The sequence below is a fragment of the Thunnus albacares genome, chromosome 23, assembly GCF_914725855.1.
Source record: "Thunnus albacares chromosome 23, fThuAlb1.1, whole genome shotgun sequence".
Taxonomy (NCBI): Eukaryota; Metazoa; Chordata; class Actinopteri; order Scombriformes; family Scombridae; genus Thunnus; species Thunnus albacares.
Genome location: NC_058128.1, coordinates 11,043,712 through 11,070,736, shown reverse-complemented (window position 1 = coordinate 11,070,736; position 27,025 = coordinate 11,043,712). Strand labels below are relative to the sequence as shown.

Genomic DNA, 27,025 nt, shown 5'->3' with positions numbered 1-27,025 from the left:
CAAAAAGAGCTAACAATTAGCTGCTGTAATGACTGTACTTGTGTACAACTGTGAGCTGGCCATGCAGCTTTGAGGGAGTATAATAATTAACATTTACTGTTGAATAGGCAGTCTACAAAATACAGAATTAGATAAGCAAGATTATCTATTATCCTGTTCCTCTAAAGAGGAAGGACAGCACAAAAATGTCTCTGCCTTCTGCTTTTATCCAACCAAGTGCACTCTGCCACCGGTTTCACTGGAAATTATTGTATTCATCTAGCCAAGGTGCATCAATAGCAATCAAGCCATCCGCCCCAAAATGGTTTGTTTGTTATGGACCGCACATTTCACAGGATTGCTTTGCTGCATTGTCTGAGCCTGGCAGTAAATAGCATATAAGCAAAAGTGTATTGATGGCAAATCATAGCCCCCACAGTGCTGGACACATTAAGTGGCAGAAGGCTGCAGACCAACAAGCACAGACAAAACTACACTTTTAACACCTCAGAGGCTTGTGTTGTTTTAAATCAGCCACATGGATAGACTGAGAGACAGAAATATAGAGGGGAAGGAGAGCTGTAAGCCAATAATTCTCATTATTGGCTTTGTTTGCTACTTCAATGGACAGCAAATAAAGCTTCATGAAGCCATTTATCAGATACACAGACAGACGGCTGCTGACTAACTCAAAACCCAAGTCTTTTTCAGTATCTGTTGTCACAAAAGTCTCTTTGCTCCTTTATCAAATACAAGTAGCGATTCCAGTGGTTAAAATTGAACTGGAGTGACTTTCATATGATCAAAGCCAGAGGGGAAATTGAAAAGGTAGAAAACAAAAAACAAAAGGACAAAAGACAAGAATCGATTGGAGTTCAGCAGCTTGAACTTTGCTTGAAAGAAGCCGTTTGGTGCTGTTGGGTTTTATGATTGCTTTGTGCTTAGGGACTATTAGCTAAAGGTACAAACAAAGTGCACAACAGAAGGTCCTTGCTAACTTGTAAACCCCTCCAACTCCTCAACTCCCACCCACCTCCACCTCCCAGTCTCTGAAGCAAACCACTTCAAAGCAGGACTCTCTGGGGCTGAGACAGAAAGCAGCTTGTGGTTTTGTCCTTCTTTTTTTTTTTTTGTTCTTGTTGCGTCTATCTCTTTTTAAAAGCTGTATTCTGTTGTTGTTGATTTCTGTATTTCCGCATTGTTGTCAGTGATTTGTTGTCCATTTACACATGTGGCATCACCACATCGCATCGACATAACTCCGCGTAGCACCACACCTCATTGCATCCATCGTCACTCATGTTCACTTCATTCGGGCTTGTCTCTCCACTGTGGTCACGTTAAGTTCGAAAGAGTCATGTATGAATATTACCATGTAACAAAAGTGTAATTATGCAATGTAAAACTACCATAACGCATTGATGTGTGTACTGTAGGGTCTTTCCCCATGCTGGAAACTGGTGAGACTTCTTGTTGACACATGTAATACATCTGTGTTCATGTGAAAAAAAACAGTTCTTATCATGTTGCATGCTTTGGCTTGGCAGTGATCAGAACATAGCTCCCTGTCTATCTGTGTGTGTGTGTTAATGTACATGTGTGTGTACCAGTGTGTCGATACGGTACACACGGCATATGGTAGATAATCTACACACTCCAGTAAAACACACAACACTGTACACACCACCAGTTCAGCAAGGGAATCCAAAATGATAGACTGGCCAGACAGAAGAAAGTGTGACATCACCTTTGCTTAAACCCTGCGAAAATCTACAAAAGCCTCTCACAGAAATAAAAGTGAGTGGCTTCTGTTGTCTTGCATGATTGAGGGGCTCCTCTCACCACCAAACAAGGCCTGATTAACATATAAAAAGGACAGCTCATTGCCTCTTTGTGCACTGCCTCCACTCACCGATGTAATGAGGCCTTATTTCACACGCTGAACCTGACAGACAAAGTGCAATCATTGATATTTCATTTACACCACTCCTTCTACTGAGAGCAATTCAAGCCTTGGTGTCAGAAGGGTCAGCTCAGAAAAGGGCACCGGTGTGAGCTTCTACAAGAACTCAGTGTACTAATTTGAAGCCATACTCGCTCTATGGTTTGTACATTTCTGCACCAGAGGAGCCTGATCTGATCCGTTAGGAAGAGGGGAAACAAGCAGGTAACATCACGGTGTCTGTGGGAACATTTAAACGAGCAGAAAAGTAGGAAGTTGTGAACTGAGAAGAGAAATGAGGATTTCACTGTCACATATAATGAGGACCTTGTGGAGGTTGGAAACTCACCCTGACAGTCTGGTCACTCTTGCCAGGTTTTAAGGAGGCACCAGAGGGTTTAGAGACAGCAGGGGATTTGTATTCAGGGTCACCAAGTCAGATCTAAAATCATTCATGGAAGGGGCTGATTGCCCGGGATGTCCATAGCCTTTTAATTAGCAGTGTGAGCCATCCTCTGCTGCAGTGTGCTAAAATTGCACTCAGGGGTTTTGTTGTTGGTTTTACAGTTCCATAGGGGACCTTAAGTTTACTGTAACTTTCTGCTTTGCAGCAAAACTGAGAACTGCTGTGGTCAACACACAGGGCCCCAGAAACCTAATAAATGGAGGGTAAGCATTATTAGTAGAATATTCTTGCATGAGGAATGGCACAGCAGAAGAGCTATAAATAATGACATTCAGGAAGATGCCTGGTGGACAAGCCGCAGGTAGAATGACTACTTTTCAAATCACTGCTGTGTGTGTTTGTGTGTGTGTATACAAGGGACCTCCAGGTGTATAAGAGTAAATTAGCTGACCACAAATGACCGGCTTATTATGTAATTTTGTATAATTGAAATAAATCTACAAGATTCACTAACATACACCCATTCATTAAATCTTTGAATTGGACCGCCACAATTTCCAAGTAACAGCCTATGTATACTCAAGTGGCTTGATTCAAATTGTCGCAAAAGAAAAACAAAGCAACAATCAGTATTTGCTAGTTGTTAATAACACTTCCAGTGCACAAATTAATGTTCACACTTTGATTCCACTCTGTGAGGTTTACTCAAGAGTTTGGGCTCACATCCAAATCATTTCTCAAGTGTTACAGGGAAATTGTTGGCTATACACTCCAGCTTCAGAAACACTTTTTTTTGTTGTTGTTGTCATTGCAGATGTGTGATAACTCTGTAGTGTTGGTCCGGGGCAACAAAAATTGATGTGTAGGCCTACAATATGTGTAAACAAGAGTAAGTGCAACACAGGAGACAGCAGTGTGAGGTGTAGTCACTACCAGCAGATCAGTAAGAGTGCAGCTGCTTTCTCAGCCATCCTGTCCAGTAAAATAGCCAATAAATTGTTGGCGAGGGTTGGTTAGAGTTGTCACTTAGAATGTATAAGGTCACTGGTGCAATACCTGGCACTGATAGAGCCTGATACAGCAGAAATGCCCCAGACAAAGGGTTCATAACTGCCATATGGACTGAATATACAAAATATTATGGACACTAACTCTTTATAAGGTGCAACGGTTTGGTTGAATCTAGGTAAAAGGCATTATCCCTTATTGATTTCCACCAGTAAATCTACACCAGTCACAAAGAAAAATAAATATCAGACACCTTGAACTTGGTGCTATTTTGGAAATCTAGCTACTAGATAAATAATGTAATACAGTTTAAAATACAGTTGTGTGCAATATAATAAAAAGCCAAGCAGTTTTTTGGATGATTTTAAACTTTGAAACTTTTTAAACTTCTTGAGCATAGAACATAGCTCATGAAAATACTTCAAGGGGAAAAAAAATCAAAGTTTTTCAATAATGTATTAGTCATGGTCAAGGTGGTGTTTTTTTTTACAATGCTAGGTACTGATTCTGTCGACATTTCATCCTGTATGAAGAAAAAGCAAAGACAAACTGCGTCATTGATGCAAAGCACCCAAAACCCAGCCGAGCCAATATCCCAAGCCAGCTGCCGAGCCACAACAGCAGTCGGTTCAGACATGCAGTTGCGGTCCAACCTGCACCATCTCTCAGCAAGAAGAGCAGCAACAGCAATTTAGACCCGCAGATGTAGACATACAGTATCACATGTACAGGCAAAAAAAGTAAAAGCTTCTGCTATTTTAATACTGCCACCTGCAGGCGATGAGTAATAAAGCTGCGTTTTAAAATCACATCAACATCTGCAGTTTTAAACAGCTGCAGTTGTTATTTTCATTTCCAATGACACTGATCTGACAATGAGTATGAGTATGTTTGTGAGCAATTTATGAGCTACTTTTTATATTTGCAGTTTAAATTTAGCTTTGCTTAGCTAAACCTTTTAGCGGAAAGACTGACACAAACATACACACATAAAATCTGCATGCTTCCACCTCACAGCTCAAGCAAAATAATTTCCCCTCATGGCTGAGTCATCCTGGGCGCATTTAATGACGGCGCTGATAGGATAAACACTCACTCTTTTGGTAACAGAGTTAAATATAAACTGGCCAGTCAGCCTTTGGCGGGTGACAGCCCAAATTTTTGGCATGATATTTGAGTCTGTCGGCGATTCAGCTGCCAAAATGACACTTTTTCCCCACCAGCTCACTGTGCGCACAGAAAGACTGACATACTGCTCACCATCTAAAAGCCCTTTAAATCAGTTCTCCTGCTGTGCGCCTGACAAATTACTTGCACACACATACACACACCAACACCTTAATGAGGTGTGCTATGCTAATTAGCTCAAACAATCTGCCATCATGATTTTTTTTTTTTTTTTTTTTTGTCAGAGAGGAAATTAGTAATCAAGTCCATGAGTCTCCTCTGCTTTTTTTGTTAGAGAATAAGTTTCATCTTAATGAGCACATGACAATGATATTACATTTATGAAGTCTATTTTTGGGGTTGTTTCTGGGCAGTATATCCTTTCATTCAAAAGTTAAGTAAATTAAGGGCGATCTGCACTTTTGAACCCCTGGTGTAATTAAAACTTTAAATCTTTAATGACAGGCAATAAAGTGAGCTGCAATCGAGGTAAGGAAGGATCACAGACTGCACCTGGTAAAGCATATGACTTTAGAGAAATATAAAAAGAAGGACAACACATTTGGGTCGTTGGCAGATCAGATTTAAGAGGGTTGTGTCATAATTTTTATTTGTACCTCAAAATGTCCTTGATCATAAACGGGAATAAGATGTAGATAAACGCCACGAGTGGTTAAGATGAAGCTGACACCTTGAAACATCACAGTGGGGAGAATTATGGTGTTTCTGCAGGAAATTAATTCATCTCTGGTCGTGGCACAAGTAGACAGCTGTGTCATCTCACCAAGACACCTTTTTCTCTAATTAATCACTGGAATTAATAATAAACTACACTAATTAGTAGAGTCGTGCTGTCTGCCAAATGGAAAGGTGACACAGGATGAATAAGGACACAGCTTGAAATGCTTTGTCACTTTGGGTGGCAACGGAGACAAATAGAGTTTCTCACTGTGGAGAGACTGACAGGACTACAGGGACCATGATGCACTGAGGCAGGTGGAGGAACTGATAGGATGATTGATCCATTTTGTTGGAGGACATTCAGGGGCATTGTGGAAAAGTGTCCCCAAAGCTTTTTTTAGTCATTCAGGAGCTGCCTTTGAGGTGTGTGGCAGCCACACACACACATACACACACACACACACACACACACACACACACACACACTCACACACACACTGCACAAGGCTGAACTTGTTAAAAGGAGAAGTGCCAGATCACCCTTTGCTTTTGTCCTCACACTGGCAGACACCCAGCATTAGTCTCACCTGTGCAGCTGCAAATTCAATTTCCCACATGTGGTGTCCTCAATCTCAGTTCGCCAAATTTCTTTCACCCTTTCACCTGATAATTTAATATTTTGTCCTCATATCCCTCTGTCTCTGTTGCATGCCGTGGTTGTGCTATCATGCTGCCTCAGCTGGAGAAAGTGACCTTGTTGGCTTGCTGTTCTGTTGTCATGGGAACAGAGGGCACAGCAGGAAGATGTGCAGTTGTGGCATAACATCTAGAGACTGTCTATTATACATTATAGAGGTGTGAGTATGTGACTGAATTTCTGTGCGTGTGTTTTTATTCTTTTACCCATCATTGTAATAATTGCAGAGCCATCAGCAAGCCTTGTGTTTTATTTCTCTGTCTTTCAAATCAGCCTATCTGTTGTCATCTTCCTATTGGCTCAAAGGGTTTGCCTCTTAGCCAATCAGAGGAGCACTCAGTGTCATTTTCCTCAGGGGTCTGTCCATTCAGCTGTTGGTTTTTGTTCTAGCTTATTCCATTTTAAACACATCCTCTGGGATTTTGAGCAGCCTAAATTCACTCGAAAATTGAAATCAGCACTCAGCAGCATTGTGAATGAATGAAAGAAGCTTTTAAAGAGTGTGAGCGCTTGGAGTAATTTCTAATTAAAGTGATGCTGCATCTAATTTATTTTCACCCCGAGGCCTGCTTTATGCAAGACAGCTACCATAGAAAAGTGATACCAGATCTGCTCATGCTCAGTTGCATGATCATAGACGTCGTTCACTGTTTTGTTCTTTTTAATGCATGTAGACCTTGAGACAAGGCATACTATACATACTTGTGCAGAAATAAGAAAGAGGACCACAGTGATGCTGTGCTGCATTCCTGCACAGTGTCACATCATCCCCCATCTCTTTAGGAGAACAGTGGTGAGCATAAAATGTTCAGATCTGAGAGTTTCTCCTCCTCTTCTCCCTCCGTTCTGCAGCTTATCTCAGCATTGTGAGCAAGGCAAGCGGAGGGTTTTATTATAGAGGAGATTTAATAAAAGCACAACATTTTGATGACTTTGCTGCAGCATCTCTTGTGTGTACAGCATCTGTTGTGCGTATGCGCTTTGAAATGTTTGTGTGTGTGTGTGTGTGTGTGTGTGTGTGTGTGTGTCAGAATCAGCAGTCTTTTAAGTTTCAGTCTCAGTATTAATGTCAGTGCCTTAGATCTTCTTAAACATACAAACTGCTGTGAAAAGCAGAATGAAAGCAGATACATGTAGAAATAAAGTATATTAATGTTTTTAAAGGAGCACTCCACTGATTTTACTTATTGTCAAAGTCAGTTTACAAGTCATTAAGAGTACAACTTATCCTGTGAAAACAGTTGTGTAATGTGTCGCTGGAGGAGCTTTGTCATGAAAATGACCTCTGATGATGTCATAGTGATGTCATCTGGGTTATCTCAGCTTGGGCTAGAAGATAGCAAATTCATCTCAGAAAGTCTGCTTTACAAACTGGGCTTTGTGGAGAAAATTTGGGTTCTTTACCCAGCAAGGTGGGTCTAACAAAAAATGGTATCAAGATCATGGGAAATGTAGAGTCCTGTGTTTTTTAAAGCTTGATCCATATGACTTCTGCTGCTTCGATTCTGACCTTTTTATAAAATCTGTCTCTTCCGAGTCCCCAAACTTAATGGAAGAGCAATACCAAATCCCTTCAGTAGCTTTTTATTTTATTTCATACTATTTGTAATTATAATTATACAAGTTGGTAATATTGCTGTGAGAAATCCAAGTACAGCACAATAATTTTTATTTTCTGTGAAGGTGGACAGTGAAAAAGTACATAGAAAACCCTTATGCTTGCTGTTTTTCTAACTCTATTTGGGAATTACTGATCTTTTATATTCCTCACTGCACCAAGTCAAACAATGGTTTTGGTTTAGGAACCGATTCACTTGTCCCTGGAGGCTGCCATCCACTGAAATTAGATTAGTTAGATTAGATTCAACTTTATTGTCATTTCACAGAGTACTGAGACAACCAGAAGTGCTAAAGAGGCAGTAAAGTACAGTGCAGTGTAATGTACATATATATAATATATAAATAGAATAAACAGTAGGGGTAGGTATGAATGTGCTGAGATATATACAGAATGACCAGCATGAACAGAGTGATATGAATACGCTAAGCTATATACATTATGAACACTGGTAACAGTATGAACAATATGAAATGTAAATGCTAGGAAATGCAGAGTAAACAGCTTGAGGTATGATAAGAGTACGATGTACACACTATAGATCAGATATAAACATGATAGACAGTAGTATAAATATGAATACACTATAGAAGATATAACCAATATAGGCAGTGGTCTAAATATGAATAGTACTTGTAAATATGGCGGGGAGTGGAGTACCGGTGATGCATGGACAGTTTTCACCACCCTGAGGTGCTTTCTGGTCTCATGCAGCACAGTTGCCACACCAAACTGTGATGCAATTGGTGAGGATACTCTTGATGGTGCAGCAGTAGAAGTTCACCAGAATCTGAGGAGACAGATGGGCTTTCCACAGTCTCTTCAGGAAGAAGAGAGCTGGTGAGCCCTCTTGACCAGGGTTGAGGTGTTGAGGGCCCAAAAGAGGTCCTCAGAGATGTGGACACCCAGAAACTTGAAGCTGGTGACATGCTCAACCTCCATCCTGTTGATACGGATGGGGGTGTGTGTGTCTTTCTGAAGTCCACAATGACCACATCTTCTTGATGTTGAGGGCCAGATTGTTGTCGGCGCACCACACTACCATGTGCTGGACCTGCTCCCTGTAGGCTGTCTCTCGTTGTTAATGAGACTGACCATCGTTGTGTCGTCTGCAAACTTGATAATGGTATTGGAGCCATGTACAGTGCAGTCGTGTGTGAAGAGGGAGTAGAAGAGAAGATTCACAGCCCACAGCCCTGTGGGACGGGTGAGGGGGTGAGGTTGAACCTAACATTCTGGGGTCTGTTGGTTAGAAAGTCCAGTATCCAGTTGCAGAGAGAGGTGCTGATCACCAAGGTCCCAAGTTTGGTGATCAGTTTGGAGGGGATGATGGTATTGAATGCTGAACTGAAGTCGATGAACAGCATTCTCACATAGGTGTTGCTGTTGTCCAGGTGGGAGAGGGAGGAATGTAGCATGTGAAGATGTTGCCTCTGTGCACCTGCTCTGGCAATACATGAATTGGAGGGTGTCCAGTGTAGTTGGAAGGCAGGATTTGAGAGGAGCCAGAACCAGCCTCTCAAAGCACTTTATGATGGTGGGGGTGAGTGCAACAGGGCAGAAGTCGTTTAGGTTCGCTGCAGAGGGATATTTTGGCACCGGCAGAATGGAGGTGGATTTGAAGCATGTGGGGACAGGTGCTTGGGCCAGTGACAGATTGAAGATGTCAGTCAGCACCTCAGTCAGCTGCCTAGGCCCTGAGCACATGTCCAGGGATGTCATCAGGGCCAGCGGCCTTACATGCATTAATCCTGCTCAATGCAGCACAAACGTTGGTGGGGGAAATGTAAGGGGCTGGTGGTCTGCATGAAGCACAGCCTTGATGGCCACCTCCTGGTTGTCCCAGTCAAAACGAGCGTAAAAATGAATAAGGTCATTAGGGAGGGTGGTATTGCTGGTTGGGGGGTGGGGGGAGTATTGGTGGGTTCATAGTCAGTGATGCCCTGGATGCCCTGCCACATGCATCTGGGGTCAAAATTGTTGAAGTACTCCTCAATCTTAAGCTTGCAGCTGTGCTTGGCCCTCTTGATGTCCCTACCCTACCTCTCTGTTTGTCCACAGCTTCTGATTTGGGAATGTTGTAATCTGTTTGAGGGTGTTAAAACTGTTGATGTTAGTGTTGATATAGTCCAGAATGGGGGAGGCATAGGAATCGATGTCTGTGTGGGAATCCAGGGTGGCCTGAGTGGCAAACATGTTGTGTTGGAGCCGGTGCTGTAGGACAGAGTCTGCCCCCTCTGGCCGAACTTTAACTGTTTAAACTGAGGGTTTCACACATTTGATGAGTGGTGTATCCTTGGAGAGTAGGAACACTGAGCGGTGGTCAGACTGTTCTGGATGGGGGAGGGGAATGACTTTGTTTTCCTCAACCATGTTGGTGTAAACATGGTCCAAGGTCTTGTCCCCTCTAGTGGGGCAGGAGACATGTTGATGGAATTTGGGGAGTACAGTCTTCAGGTTTTAATATGCTGCAGAAAGGCTTATTATGCAGTAATAATCTATCTGAACTGGCAGAAACACTATAAGAAATAAAACAATAAATGTACTTTTCCCGTAATGTTTTCCATTTTCAGGGAAAAATGAGGTGATCATTACGGGGCTGAAGATCTATCTCGATTACGGCACTCTTTGTTCTCAGCCTGAATACAGATCTTTTGAATTGCTAATGGCTCACATGAATTCCATTTTCTGGCTACAACCAGCTCATATGATTTCAGATAATGATTTCGAGTACAGTGGCAGAGCTGTGTGATATATAGGCTTGTTGACCTAAACATCCTTGTCCTTCTCACACATGCAAGCACTCATACACTCACACAATGTGCCAAAGTGGTATTAATGCTGTCCCTTTCCACTCCTTTGTTCCTTTCTCCGGCTGTCTTTAATGGTCTGCCATCTTATTAGTCTCCATCATCTCAGGCGTCCCAGAATACCTCAGTCCCATTCTGCAGGCCAGTCAATACCTCAACTCCTGCCTGACTCTGCTGCGATAAAATGTCCCCCGTGTGTAGGTGAGTGTTTGTGTATGGGAGAGAGAGCGTGAGCCAAGAAAAAAGAAAGAGCATAATGTCCGGGGATGAGTGTCTGTTTGTGTTTCTGTTCTTTGTGTGTTTGTGTGTACCTGCCCCTCTATCTCAACTGCCTGCAGCTCCACAAATGGACAAAATAACTCCCCTCTGAACAGCAGGGGGTGCTAATGAGAAGCAGAAGTACTGGCAGTCAGAGACATCTGTCTGTCCACATGCTGGCTGCACATTTTGTCCCAACCTTTTTGCTTTGGTCGCCTGCCCATATTTTCACTCTCTGTCCTCACACTAAGTCCTCTATATTTTCTTATGAAACTGTTAAGGATGTCCATAACAAGTCAATAAATGCAGTTTAAAATTTTAGCCCAATGACCTTCCCTTTTATCAGTCAGCATGTTACAGCATGCCTCGTTGCAGAAAAACACAGAGCCAAATGCCCCAAAGCAGGCATCTGGTACCCTTAACTGCCCTACCCATTAGCTGAAGAGGTGGCAGAGTGTGAGCTATAAATCTCTTGTGGGTTCAAATAGAGGGACGAATTAAAAATCTGCTTCATTCTGCAGCGCAGACAAGCAACAGAAGAGGTACTAAAACCTGGAAATATGAGGCTTTATTTGACCTTTTAAGTACAAATCATCCATCTTTGTCATGCGTGAATCACTTAATGCTGATGTGATGTTCTCGTTTTTTTGTTTTACAAGAATAACCTTTTGGGATTCAGGGTTTAGGCCAGGAAAGTTAGTGGAGGTGGTAAGTGCTCTCACCCCCCCACCCAATTTTATTGCAAATACTTAATCAGAAATACCTCAGATGTGTTCTGCCACACAAAATCACAAAATTTTGAGATACCTTGGATAGAAGAAAACATGACTTCTTTTGTTCATAACTTTGACATGTCCCTTTCATGAAATGGATGGTCATCATTTTTTTTTACTGCAAAAGTCATCCAATTCATCAATGAAGTGATTCATCACATAGGCAAAAAAGTGCCAAAAAATGCCTGCCCTGAAAGAGGGAGTACCAAATTAATCCCATGCCATTTTCTACCTACTGGTTGTATTTACATCATATTTGCACTGATGGTCTACAGGTAGTCTCCCTACACTCCAAAGCAACCAGAATGTCAAAATATGGTTCTGTTGTGAAACAGCAGCCTTTTATTTAAGGCCTTATAATAGGTGGAAATATCAAGCAGTTAATTTTTCTGAGACATACTAACTTGTAACCCTAATCCTAATCTAATAATACTGTAATCAGTACCCGGCTGTGCTAATAATTCATCTCAGGTCGTCGCTGATGTTGTCTCATCAAAAACAAGAAGTAATAGTTTGCCACTGAGCACTATTATTGTGACTATCCAGTGAGTATAACCACAAATAGTACAGTTTTTAGTACAGTAGTATGTTTTTTTACCCACTGGTTGTATATACATATTTCATATTAGCCCTGATGCTTCTCAGGTAGTATCTCTAGACCTAAAAGCGACCTTAAAGCAATCACAATGTCCAAATATGGTTTTATTGTGAATCAGCAACATAAAGTGCAGTCATTGGTGGATACATCAGACAGATACATTTCCAAAGAACCATTATTTTGCTTACATTAGTGAAATCATTCATTTATCACATTTCTTTTTTTTTTCACTGAGTAATTAGTGAAATTTCCAACTCATAAGTCTGAATTTGTGTTGTTCAGAAAAAAAAGTTCTTGGTTGTTGTCTTATTTATTATTATTACCAAAACCATAATGTGCAACTTTAAATGCAAATGTGTTGTCACCATCTCAAGAACTAAGGGCATTAACTTCTCACATGTATAAACTAAGAAACGAAATGTGGGGAAATATCAATATCTATCTATTTTTCATATTTTTTCATTGTTCTTCATGGAGTGAATCAATCACAGGCATGGGACAGTCCATGTTAATGCAGGAACAATAGTCTGTGCAGTGCAATCCCACAAACAGACACTGGCACTTTGTAGTTTGACTGCAGTCCTTATCATGGCAGTGGAGATGGGTGACATCTCTTTCTCCTTTTGGTGCAGGCTCTTTTTTAGAATCAACAGGCTGCAGTGATGTGCCATCTTTGAGTATCCAACCTTTCTCGACTGGATTCCATAGAAGGGATTTTGGGATGTGACTGTGGCACCATATACCAATCTAGTACATTGCCTGTAGGACATGCTGTTCAAAAGCATCTTCAGTGGGAGGCAGATGTGAGACAGGCATGTCTGTTGTTGATGCAAGAATGCAATGAAGCTCATCAAGACTGGTACAGAGCTAGCCTTTTGCCTTCTTTTTCAGGCCATAGAGATGAAGAGCATATTGTCTTGCAACTGGCAAAGTCTCTGAAAGACAGTCAGACAAGCCAAAGTTTTTCAGACCCTGAAGCTCAGATATGTGCTTCTCAAGTTTGTTGAAAGCATTTATTTTGCCTATTTTGAAAAGGCTGTTTGTTGTCTCACATCCAGTCAATGTTGGCATGCTGGAAGACTCACACACAACCGTTCCCAACTTTTTGAAATCCTTGATACTGGGATGAACCGTTGTCTAGTGGAGTGACTTGCCACTTTTTTGCCTATGTGGTGAATCACTTCATTGATGAATTTAATGACTTGCAGTAAAAAGAAAAATAATGACCATCCATTGCATGAAGGGGACATGTTCTTAGGCCTGCAGTAGTAGTAAACACAGGCATTGCTACACTGGATAATTTTTTAAATTAGTCCCTCAGGAGGATGTATTTTTCCCTGAAATGCCGCTAACTGGGTGTGGATTACCTCAGTTCTCAGTCCTCTGAATTTGGTATTTTCAATAACACTGTGTGGGCACATATCCCTGTACAGAAAACAGCACATGGCTTCAGTAAGCAGGAGAAGTTAGGGGCCAGTTTGAGGTAGCATTAGCTGCCAACGCCAGCGTTAACTTACCTTGTGTTGGCTGTTTCCCTCAGTAACTTCACTGTCAGTGCACATTTTGCCTTCTTACTGTATATGAGCAGTGAAAGAGAGATTTTTTGAAAACATTGTCTTTTGACAACCAAAGTTTCCAAGTTTGGGCTGCAGTTGTGGTCATGCACTGATAGGCAAATCTCTGACTTGTTTTCCAAGACGTATCCTTACGGAGTGTAAGGATACTTTTCCCCTGACATTATGACATGCTTGTCCAATGAATTACTGTGAAGCAAACATATAATGTGAATGATAAATCTGATGCATCTCATCTCATTATCCGTGTAGTTACAGATGATTCAATAGATGACTGCTTAATAAGCCTAATATTGTATTTCATAAAAATATAATCATATCTTGTGGCGTTAGTGGAGGCGCTTTTATTTCAGGTGAGGCTGGGTGCCTCCACTATAAAACACTGTATAAAACCTGGAGGTTACGTACTTAGATTCTTGACAGTTCATTAGTTTCCCAGCTAGTGTCAAATCTTTGATGACAAAATCTCAGAGTTGCTCTGTTGCTGTTTACTTTTGCACATCTGGGTGCCAGATCATGCTTGTGTGTTTAACCTTATTCATGCCACAAGCAAGTACAACATATAAATATATACCCTCAAGATGATCAGAGAGTGAGAGATTCACAGGTATTGAAAAGAGAAAAATAGGTAAATGTGCTGCATTCATGCTGCACATCTGCCTTACCTCCCAGTCACGCACATATACCAGGTAGCGATCTAACGGGTACAGGTTGTTCCCTACTGTTCCATGTGAAGGGACATTAGGTGTCCTGGGCGTGGATGACACTGTCAGATTCAGCGTTCATCACCGGGTAGAGTCCTTGTCCTGACAGCTCGCCGGCAACCTCACAACGGTAGATCAACAAGGAAATGAGTGGAGAGGAGGAGGTGGAGGAAGAGGAGAGTGGGAGGGGAAGAAGAGGATGCGAACTGCTGACAAGGCGACTTGCCTCTGCTGTCACCTCACTCACTGTAATGAGCAACCGGGATGACAAGGAGGAGAGTGAGGGGGAGTTTAGGTTACAGAATGAAGAAGAAAGACAGGGAGGAAATGGTGAGATTTAATGATGTAGATCTGGGGAAAGAAACACTACCTTCTTTAAGTTTTGTAGTTTTGTCCATTTGGAGTATGGGTGGTCAGTATCAGAAAATGAGGGGTGTATATTTCAGAAATTATGATAAGAAACTCTTTCATGCTTTAATGCACAGTGTGCTGATGTTACCATGACTTCAACTGTGTTTTTTGTGGTGAGTCATCTTTGCAGTATGTATGTCAGGCTGTGTCATTCCCTGTGTCAGTTCTAGCCCTGTTTTGTGGAGGTGACGGGTGTTCAAAATAAGTTAGTTGTTAAAACAGTAAAGTGAAAGTAAACCGGAGATGCCAGTCCATGCCAATAACACCATAAGATGAAGCTGCCTTAAAGGACCAGCGTGTAAGATATAGTGACATCTCCCCTTCCAAGCGTGTAGGAGAACTTATGGTGGCAAAAAATGCAAAAGGCCCTCTCTAGGGACAGTGTTTGGTTTGCCTGTTCTGGGCTACTTTAGAAACATGGCGGTGCAATATGGTGGGCTCTGTGGAAGGGGACCCGCTGTCTATGTAGATATAAAGGGCTCATTCTAAAGTAATGAAAACACAATGATTGTTATTTTTATGGGATTATACAATAATTAAAACATACTTATGAATATTATATTTCATTTCTGCCAAGTCTGTTCTGTTAGATGCCACTAAATTCTACACAATGGACCTTTAAGAAACCTTCAACAAAAAGAAAGAAAAAGAAGCTGAAAATATTGTCAGCGACTCATGATCACTCAAAATTAATGTTGCTTCTCCTGGCAGAACTAAGTTTTCAGCCTTTAATGTAAAGGACATTGTTAGGTAAGTGAAGTCAAACTTGTGCTACTGTTGCAGACCAGGTGTCCTTCTCTTTGATTCCACTCTTTCACCCCATTTGGTAACCATTAAACGCACCATTAGTTTGCTTCTACAGTAACCCACTAAGCCCATTTTGAAAAAGACCTGCTTTCATATTGCCAACCGGTCCGGTCGCTCTGTAAGAGCCCACATCACCTCCAGCGAGGACCAATGTCAGAGAAAAGATTAAACGTGAAGGTCCGCACAGGCATGGACGTGCGTTCACTCTGGAAGAAAAACCTTTCACATTTCACTGAGATGTAATTGAATTTTCTTCTGCACTTATCGGCTCGGTGATGGGATAGCATCTCAACCACTTGATGGTGTAGAGTCAAAGGAAACACAACGCTGGCCACTGCCTGGCTTAACTTTATTTTTCGCCATAGAATGAACAGAGTGAATTTTTTTTTACCCTTCCCTTGAAAGCAATTTCACCGATGAGGGGAGACTGATTTGGAGTATATGAGTGTGCGTGTGTGTGTGTCTCTGTGTGTGTGCGTCTGACAACACTGACAGATAATGGAGAACGTGCCAAAGAGTGAATTGTATGCCTGATGCCAGATCATGCCTCTCCTGCCTCGGCTCCATCGTTACAATAAACAACCTCCTCTCTAGTTTTTTTTTTTTTTTGTAGCACCAAGTACTGGTAACAAATAAACTCTGCAGGAGGAGAAATAAATAGGTAAATAAATAATGTCTTTCTGTGGACATAATCTAGAGACTGTCCTCTCCAGAAAAATCAGCAGCATTGGTTGTTTGTCCGAACAGTTTAAAATGGCCTGCTGTCTGTTTACAGTCAGTACAGTCAGTATTACAGTGCAGTGAAAAGTATGGGTTATAGGTGGAGGGGCATATGAAATGTTTGCATTCTATCTCCTACCAACTATTGAATTTGTTTTCAACCAGATTTTTCTTTTTCTATGTAGTTTTAAAGGAATAGGCTCTACTTTGTTCTTGCCAAGAGTTAGATGAAAAGATAAATACTATTCCCATGTTTTTATGCTAGATATGAGGCTAAAACCAGCAGGCGGTTAGTTTAGCTTAGCAGTAAGAGTGTAAGAAAGAAGTAACAGCTAGTCTGGCTCCTTCTCATGGTAACCAAAAAAAAACAGCACATCTTAAGACTGCTAATTCACTTGTTTTATCTTGTTTGTTTAATTTGGACTAAAAACAAAACATAAAAAAGACAAATTTTAATTTTATGGATGTTATATCATGAACGTTACATGTTAGACTTTCTTAGCTAGATGCAGTGACTTCCTAGTGTCTTCGCTGGTTGCCTGGCAACATTCAATGTTGACAAGACTCCAGGCTATTTTTACACTTCAGTTTTTGTACAGATCAAACAAAGAAGACATGTTAATTATTTAACTTTAGAGGTCTTGGTAGGTGTTTTAACCGTTAGAGAGAGCCAGGCTAGCTCTTTATGCTAAGCTAAACTATAATCGTTGCCTGACTCAAGCTTCATATTTAGCATAGAATTTAGCATTTAGACTGGTATCATCTACTTGTGTGGAATTAGTTTCATAATAACCTCAGTAAACTTTAGAGATAAAGATAAATCATTGATCAAGACTCCTGGTGAGGTTTTTCCACTCCACTGTGTGTAAAGATGATGTGCTATGTCTCAGGCTATCACTTTTTTCCTGTATTTGACTTTATGGAGTGTGAGTTGAGCTTGTGTGTGGGGTGTGTATGTGTGGTATAATACAATGTAACAGTGTAACAACTTGTAGTGTATTTATCAGTTATGTGTGTATGTTTGTCTCATGGTCCCCCTGCATTATTGTTTGACAAGCCCTGAGCCTCTGCTGTGTTTGGCTGCATTAAGTATCTGGCTGTGCTGTGCTGAGCCTGTGTGTGTGTGTGTGTGTGTGTGTGTGTGTGTGTGTGTGTGTGTGTTTACGAGTGTCAAAGCCCACTCTGGTGTAATACACTGAAGAGCTTACAATGTGTTTTATCAGATGCCAAATGTGCAGTCTAGTCTCTTTATCTCTTCCTCAAACATGGATCAAACAGATCATTCTGTATACAGGATAGATTTCACCCTGACAGTCTTATGTATACATCCTTTTCTAATAGAAAACTGTGTGTGTGTGTGTGTGTGTGTGTGTGTGTGTGTGTGTGTGTGTGTGTGTGTGTGTGTGTGTGTTTGAGTGATCATCAGCACGCTTTTAAGGTTGTTGAAGGTGATTTGCAGTGTGTAGAAGAAGTAGAGGATTGATGTTTTCAATTTTGGTTATGTTGGCACTGTTTTAACATCACATGAAAATACTGCAGAGTGCAACTCAAAATGATTTTAGATTTCACCATGGATATTACAGCATTGCATTAGTTACTTGAAGAATTGGATTTCAGTTTTTGTAAATGCCACAAACTCACTCATTATCACTTTTATATTCATAAATAAAGAAGTAATAGTATTCAAGCTATAACTGTATGGTTTTGACATTGAAGGGGAACTATTATGCTCATTTCCAGCTCTATGTTTTTATTCTGGGACTCCACTAGAGTAGCTTCGCATGACTCACAGTTAAAAAAACTCCTTTTTTATCGTATACTTACCCTTTATGCAGCCCCTCAGTTCAGCCTCTGTCTCTTAACAGGCAGTCTTACCACCCTCACTTTAAGGCCCCCTCCCAATGCCCACTCTGATTAGCCAGTTTTCCAGAAGCCTGCTGAGGGGCAGCCGTGTCAGAGTCGTGTTAAGTTACCATGGATGCAAACCCAACATTTCCTGCTTTACAGCTTCATATTGAAAGCTTTTAAATGACTAAATAACGGGAGACTTTTATTGTGAAGAATTTACAAGAAATTAAATGTGTTCCTCATCAAATTAGCAGAGCTTTGTTAGCAGTGCTAAAAACTGGTCAACACACAGCAAGATATGGAGATATTTGGAGCTATTTGTTCAGCAGATCAGTTAGAAATAATGCAGGGGAGGAATAATACAAGCAGAAACAGCCACAGTGATGATGATGTTTGAGCTGCAGACAACCAGCACACCTCCAACAGGTAAAACAGCTTATTTTATTTTGCTGTGCTGCGTAATGAAAAAACTTCTTCTACATATGTTTACCTCATTATTTGACACTTTAGACACATTTAATATGAACATCTGACATTGTAACATTATATATATATATATATATATATATATATATATATATATATAGACTGAAAATAAGGAAAAGCATAATAGGTCACCTTAATGCAAGAGAAATTTACTGTCAGTGTCATCAGCCACTTTACTAAAAATTGCAATTGGTAGAATTTATAGTTTATAAAATTGAATGGTGGAGTTATGTTGACCAGGTGTCCAGAAACACGATGCTAATATTTCTACATGTGTGCTGGATGTGTAAATAGGCATCTGTTTGCTAAGACATCAGCCGTACTTCATATGCTCATGTTGTGTTGTGTTCACTGCGTGTTGTGTTGCTTTTAAGAGACTAAAAATAATTGAGTACAGGTTTAAATAAGGCAAACACATCTCATTCTTTATTCTCTTTTCTCCTTGTTCGAGCTGACAAGACAATCAACCCAATATTCTCAACCTTAGCTGTATGACAAGTTCTACATCAGCTCCTTACACGTCTTACATTTATAGCATTTTCTACGGATGTCTGACATGATTTGTCTATATCCTACAGCAGGGATGCCCATCGTTTTTAAACTTCAGATCAACTTTTACATTTTTCACCATCACAGGATCAACCAGTCCCAAATCCCAGTCAATTTCCCGTAGTGATAGCTACTGTTATACAGCAGACACATGTTTTCCATTTCAGAGAAGGGAGTGATTACCTTAATAGGATCTTTGGCATTGGGAGCAGGATGCTAGTTTCTTACAGTCAGGGGTGTAGTTGCTGGTGGCAAGTCTCAAAAGGCACATTTTTCTATGTTAGGCTACCTCTGCTCTGAGAGCAGGTGCCAAAATTCACCTTTCATGTCAGCGGATGCCCTGGATTTCATCTGAACATCATTCTGTCAGGTGAGAATTTCCTGCTCCATTGCAGTAGTGTCCAGGAGAATAAGTGTTCCCATTTTGGAGACAATGTCATCCACATCAATATCTGTGCCAAATGGGAAACACATGTATGAGGCGTCTGGCTCGAGTGATGCAAAGTCTGTGAAATGTCTTTCAAGCTCAGATGCAATGCTCTGCACTTGTTCAATGTAACGGGACCTTTCGAGTTGTACTACATCTATGCCCTAATGCTCAAGTTCTGAATGCATGCTTTGAAAGTAGCGCAAGTCCTGGTGCTGCAGCTTGGTTGAAAGTAGCTGTAGTTTGCACTTAAAAATGTTCACAGTGCTGATCATATCAATTATAGTTTTGTTTTTTTCCTGCAACTCTAAATTCAGTTCATTCAGAATGCCGATCAAGTCAGCAAGGAATGCCAAATTCATGAGCCACTGCTCATCATCAAGCTGGGTACACACTGCATCTTTAGACTGCCTGAGAAGTTCTTTCACTTCAGGCAATAGGTCTCAAAATTTCACCAGAAATTTGCCTCTGCTCAGCCATCACACGTCAGTATGCAACAGCAACTCAGTGTGTTCCGCTTCGGTTTCTTCCACTTGAGCACGGAATAGCCTCCTCTGAAGGCTTCTTGCGTGGACGGTATTCACAATCACAGTCACATGGCTACATCTATCACGTCTTTTATGTTCAAAACCTTCCCACACAAAGCTTGTTGGTGGATGATGCAATGATAATCGATAAAGTCCGGGAAAGAATTGTGTTGTTTATAGAGCCGGACCGTTACTGGATTTTTGGAGCCAATGCCAATACCAATATTAGGGAGTACAAAAATTCCAATAATCTTATATATACAGAATATACACATAAACACACATTTTTTGCAATGATCCCTCAAATGTGGTTATCAGACAGTTGCAACAAAGATATGTAATGGAGGCATGATATTTTACAGTTTAACAATGGACTTTTTTGTATATATACTATAAATACATAAATACATTAAGCTTGAATTAAGAAAAAGGATCAAATATACATAATCAATATATACTCCGATACTGACATACCTGTGATAGGCCAATATCGGCTTATAATATTGGCTGACCTATATATCAGTCGGGCTCTAGTCGTTTACACAAGGCAACAACACCATTTGCCTAACCCACCATTACATGGGCCCCATCAGTGGTAATGGAGACTAGTTTACAAATAGGCAGGTGGATTTTTGTCCACTAACTCCATGAAGACGTGGAAAATATCCTCTCACCATATATGTCCTTTCAGTGTCAAAACGGTGAGTATTTCCTCTCTGGCATTCATTTTGTCGACAACATTCTAATGTAAACACACAACTGTGCCACATCTGTGATGTCTGTGGACTCATCGAATTGAAGGTAGAAACACTCACAAGTCAGTCATTTTCAGATGATCCTCGAGGTTTCGCGCTATGTCCACACATTGCCGTGTTACTGTGTTTCTGGATAACTGAAATCCTTGACAGCTGCCATGATTTCAGTTTTATTTTTAAAATCAATGAGTCCACAGCCTCCAAAAATGCCTCCTTCACCATCTCTCTGTCTTTGAATGGCTTTTTATGTCTCACAAGAACATGACTCACTCAATATGGTGCTACGGTGGCTGCTTTTCCCCTGGTGTTGGGCTTTGTGAAAATGGACTGTTGTGCTGCTAGTTGAGATTTCAGTTCTTGAATCTTACTTTTTCAGAGCTGAGGCTGGGAAATCCCTCTCTTAGGTTTTGTGCATGGTTTTAAAATGCCGTTCTAGGTTGCCCTTCTTGCTAGCGTGATGCAAACTTGGCATATCAGGCACACGCGTTTTGAGTTTGTCATAACGAAGAATTAATCCTCTTGCCATTCCATGTGAAAATGATAGGTCTTCTGTTTTTTTTACCTGTTTTGCTGTACTATACATATATATATATATATAAAAAAACTAAAAAAAACAACCAATGTTGATACTGTGACAGGAATGCTAACACCACAGCTTAGTCAGTACATTTATCGCTCAGCCAGGCTGTCTTCTGCTTTGTCGTTGAAGAGCCCATAACGGTACTTACATTCAATTGACATTATATCGTAACTAACCCACCAGTCGATGGCGGTATGTGACAACAAAATAAACATGAACCGACTCACTGGTTGAATGTGAGACACTGACACTACAAAGTTCTGTTCAGGCCGTTTTTGTGATTGACCTATAAGCACAATCTACAATCACAAACTAAATCGCAATTGATTGGTTGGACACAACAGTCCTACAGCATATCACTGCAGCAAATTTGTCAGCTTTCCATCATTTTCTGTCTAAATCATTCTGGAAATTGATATATTTTCATTTCCTGCACGTGTCTCCTCTGTTTGTTTCAGATATTATCATTTTCACTACTGTATTGATAGTCCTCTCAGTCAGAACTCAGCTTTATCCACCTTAGTCATTCCTCAACACCTGATAAATTTTTCACTTGTAGCATCATATTCAGTGTTAATATTTCGGCTTTCACCACCACCTCACTGAGTGGTTTCACTTTAATTTAATTTTCCATGACATGTCTGTGAGCCTTTCTGTTCCATTTGTGAATCTGTCTTTTCTGCTTCCAAGATGGTCTCATCCTCTCACTGTCCCATTCTGCAACATCAGAGGTAGTCTGAGGATATTCTTAAGCGACTTCCATCTCCCAGCCTGAATTTGGCCACTCATTCTTCCTTTCCTCCGGGATGTAATGAAAGTCTAGATTTGTGTCCATGTCAGCAGCTACCTCCGATTCACCTAGATGGTCTGACAACTCTGTCTGCCATTCTGCATTTGTAAAATTAGTATATGGATATTTCTTTTCTGTCAACCAGGCCATGTAATGTGCCCAATTCATCTCCTTGCCCTCCTGTCTTTCCATCTTGTTTCACTTTTCAGCTCTTCTCCTCCTCTCATTCTACCTTTTCCAGCACAAGATTGAGCAGCTTTACTTTCTTTCACTTCGCCCACCATCCATCTGTACCAGGTTGAGGGGGACCTTGTCCACCACAGCCATGTGGCTGGTCTCACTTCGCTACTTTAAACGGACACATGCTGCATTAAAGCGATACTCCACCATTTTTTTGAATGTAAAACAAACCCTCGCTTCAAACTCACCCAGCTCAAGTGTTTCATCCTCAGAAGATAGATTTTCGGTTGGAGTTTTAAATTCCACACATATCACAGAAAAGGCTTGTATCAATGCCTCAGAATAAACTTGCTAATTCCAAGAGAAATTTCATTACATTTAAAAGTGTAATATCTGTGCATGGTCGCCCTCATGACATGAAGTAGCTCCCGGGAGATTCCAGATCATGGTGGGTGCAATGGGTGGCTTGTCTTCTCCTATTTAATAAGTGCATGAGTAATAAAAGAGTCACTTCAGGTGAAAACACAGAAGCAAATCTTTAAAGGGGCCATATCATGCTCATTTACAGGTCTGTATTCATATTCTTGAGCTTTACTGGAATATCTTTGCATGATTTAAATAACTCTTTTTTATTATTTTTTTTACTTTATACTGGCCCTTTGCAGCCCCTCAGTTCAGCCTCTGTTTGGACACACTTTCTCATTCCTTTGAATGAGAAAGTGTGTCCAAACTTTTGACTGGTACTGTATATGGAAATATGTGTGGAAAATACTTCAATAGGCCTTGAAAACTTGGTTTCAAGTCTCTTTCTCAATAACATTACGTATTTATAAGAAAGTTTTGAAAAATAAAAAAAATTCATTAGGTACTTATTTATTAAGAATTTTGTTATGCAAGACTCATCATCATGGGTGTTAGATCAGATATGAGTGACCTTGAGTGGCCTATAAGCAAACAACCTACCACCTGTCATTAGATTTTGATTCAACTATTGCTGAATTCTGATTAGTGCACAGAAGTACGTGACATCACCCTTTTCTTATTGAGCCCTGCCCACCTTAAACTGCTGAGAAGAGCACGGACAAAAACACAAATACACACTCAAATCTCGCAGGGGGAATAACCAAAACTGTTCTAACTCTGGCGGATTATTTTGTCTCGATATAGGACTCCATCGGTCATATTAAGAAGCCGATTTAGAAAATAGGTTTTTGTGGCTTTTAACTACATACTGCAGCAGCCCAGAGCAACATCATTCTCCTGACGTTTTCTAAGAGTGATCAAATTTACAGTTAACCTCGGCATTTCACAGCAGCTGCTTTTTAAACTCTGTTCACGTTTCTTTTCGTTTCACTTTCACGTCTCTGTTCCACGCTTCTCAAGCATGCAGCTAACATGTAACTGGGCTGACAACCTGCACTTTGATCATAACTACTGTGTAGTGAATTACAGTGACTCAAATAATGTACTACTTGACCTATCCGACACTTATAATATCATATTACCCCTTTACCCTCAATAGATTAACACAGTTAGAGGCAGGAACCAGCACATGTATTATAAAATAAGTCATATCAGTGCATGTCACTCAAACACTGTGTAAGTCATATCAAGTCATGATATATGGTGAGGAGAAACATTTATTATAGGCTCTTTTTCCTCAATATCTCATCCTCTTTCTCTTCAGTCTCACTTAGACAATATATAGTGTGACATTGTCTCACTCTACAATGTCATTTTCCATTATCCTTTTCATCTTAAAACTTACATACTTTTAAAATACATCAATGCTCAGTGAGAAGTGTCCTTACAGTTTGTTTACACCTTTCTTTGAGGCATTAACTGCAATAAGCCCACTCTAGAAAGTTTGCATCAATAAAATCAATACACTCTGTGTGTTTAAAAGTTTGAGTAGTAATTCAAATCTTTGTTTTCTTTCATACCTCTTAATATGTCTGAACTATCTCCAGCACTTTCCAAGTTTCTGTTCTTAAGCATAATAGAGCTTTTGTCATGTGATCCTTCACATATAAGTTATAGAGGTCTGTGTTGCTTAAAGGAGTCATCATGAGACTGCCTTAGGATATATATACAAATATATGAAAAAGGAAGTGAGCCAAATAAGGAGAAAACACAGTTATTTCCCCCTGACAGGCCACATAATAGGCAATTAGCTTGTGAAATCATTGGGATGGGGGCGACGGCTCAATTGTTTGTTTCACTCCCAACAAGGCAAAGAAGCAGCTGAATCCCTTCTCCAGGCATTGTTGTTCTTGAGCACACGCTTTCTTTCTTCCTCTCTGTTAGACACCCATATAAGGCTGCTTTTGCCACGAGGTATAAAAATAGCGTTGTGATTCTTATGTATAACAAGATGTGAATAAGGAGCAGGGGAAAAAGCATGAGTAAAGACAATGACAATGTGAAACAGACTTTACATAGAGGACATACTGTATCTGGCATTGCGAGGTTTACCTAATGTAAGCGGGAAATGCTCAGGCGAGTAGTCACAGAGGAGATGTCAGTACCTCTACAACCATGTCCTGTAAAAACTGTTCGTGTACAGTTAATTTGCATTAGCAAATGCGTTTTTGGGAAATGTAGTGCTGCCCATTTTACAATTTATTTTTACATTTATTACATATCTGCAAGCTGCCAATACAGATTGTTCATAGTGAACGAACATGCAAAACTGTTAGTGACAGTATCCACTACTGGCAGCTAAGGCAATAACAATATTTGGGATGCACAACATGAAACCTAATCTCTAAGATAGAGGTCCTGTGCTTTGTATGTCCACCAATCCAAACCAACCTCTTTCTAGTGACTTCTGTGCAGTATGTGGACTCAAGTCACATGACCAGAACTCGATTAATGGTAGTGATCTGACTCTCAACAAGAAAGCAAATAAGGAGATTTCCCAAAGTGCTGAACTCTTCCTTAAATTGGAAAAAATATTGCCAGTTAGAAATTGTTTCCTCCAAAAAGTATTTGGAAAGGCAAATTAGTGTATAGAAACATATTTTAAAGAGAAAGGGTTGATATGATATGGCAATACTAGATTTATAAATGACATTCTGTGACACTGAAGTGGCACTGACATACGTTGTGCCTGTCTTTTTGAATCCTTGAAGCCCTGCGCATGAGTCCTGGGCTGTGTATATATCAGTATACTTTCAATATGTCAACTATATATCTACAATGCAATTTCCACTGCTGCTGTCTCTCTCTCTTTCTATCTCTTGCTGTCTCTCTCTCCATTGTACCCACATCCCTGGGCAACAGCTTTTTGAAGAGATTCAATTTGAAATCCTGTCTTGCATATTTCACAAGCCCAACCTGTTTTCATACCCTGTGCTCTGTTGTTGCTGGAAAGATGTTTCGTTGATGTTGCATGGGAGTGCCTGTGGTTATACTGGTCATATATATATATATATATATATATATATATATATATATACATACATTTGTGTATATTTGCATACAGCAGTTTGTCTCTTAACCCCTTCGGAGGGAATAAATGAAAGCATACCTTTTTTACTGCAGGAGACAAGAAACTGTTTCTGCTACATTTTACGTCAACCTGCTCACCCCGTGATACCGATCACTGGCCTTCCATAAAAGTGCCTGCTAGAGGCTCATTCTCTGCTTTTCAGAAACTGGTCGATATTGATCTCAGTCTTCTTCAGTCAAGCCCCAGTGTTCAGAACATATGGATATACATATACATGTACAAATACAGAATTATAAACCGTATCTCTTTTATCCCAGGTTTCCTCTCTCTCTTCCTTCCTCTTGCTAAGTAGTGGTATTTATGAGATATGTCGTCCCACCCAAGTGAGCACAGTATTGATTGGCATCTCCATAACCAATCCATCACTTCAAGATTGATCTCATGGGGTGAGCTGAAAGCACAAAGAGGATACCACCTACCATGCATCACTGCATGTCTACTCAAGGTCAACTTCATAGGGTAGATTTGGTCATGCTTGGTATAGTTCTGTTTCTTTAACCTTTAAAATAGGCTAAAATAGCCTTTATTACCTCATGCTTCCCATTTTTAGACAAGAGAATGGTTCATTCCATTTTAGACTAGTTTTTAATGGTATCTGAACAGTGCTTTAATAGAAAATGCTTTAAGTTATACACAAGTGCAGATTCCTTGAGTCTGACCTCTTTTCCTCAGGGAAAGAACAAAAAGCACAGATACTGTTAACCATGTGACTCACCCAGTGCCTATCTCATGATTTAAACATGTCATGTCTATATTTGTTAATGATTCTACACTAAAGCTTCAGTCGACGTGGCCAAGAATGTGCAGCCGGATCTCAGGAGATTACACAATATGCAGAAAGCATGTGAAATGGTTCCTCGGTCCCTTTCTGGACTTCATTGTCTTCTTTGAAAGAGGCTGGCTCTTATGGGAGCTATACTGCTGCAGATGTGTGTGGGTAGCGGATGTGTGTTTCCCATTTGACCTTGAAATTGGAAACAGAGACTCAAAGACAAGATATACTGTATCGCTTTTTATCTGCTGATGGAGGGAGGCTTGGATGGATGTATTTGATTCCAGAGAGATATAATTTATATTTGAGGCTTTTATCCTGCAGATATGGGTAGTTATTTTTATTTCATTTATGTATTTCATTATTTTTGAGTCTTTATAGTACCTATCCTGTTTCACTGCTGACCATGTAAATACATACACTATACACACATGACAATGTTAC

General features: G+C 40.4%; 1 protein-coding gene across 3 annotated transcripts in view; it reads left to right on the top strand.

Annotated features, from left to right (window-relative positions):
* Positions 1 to 27,025, top strand: part of iqsec3a (IQ motif and Sec7 domain ArfGEF 3a) — a 116,328-nt gene that overhangs the window by 29,263 nt on the left and 60,040 nt on the right. The window lies entirely within an intron of this gene.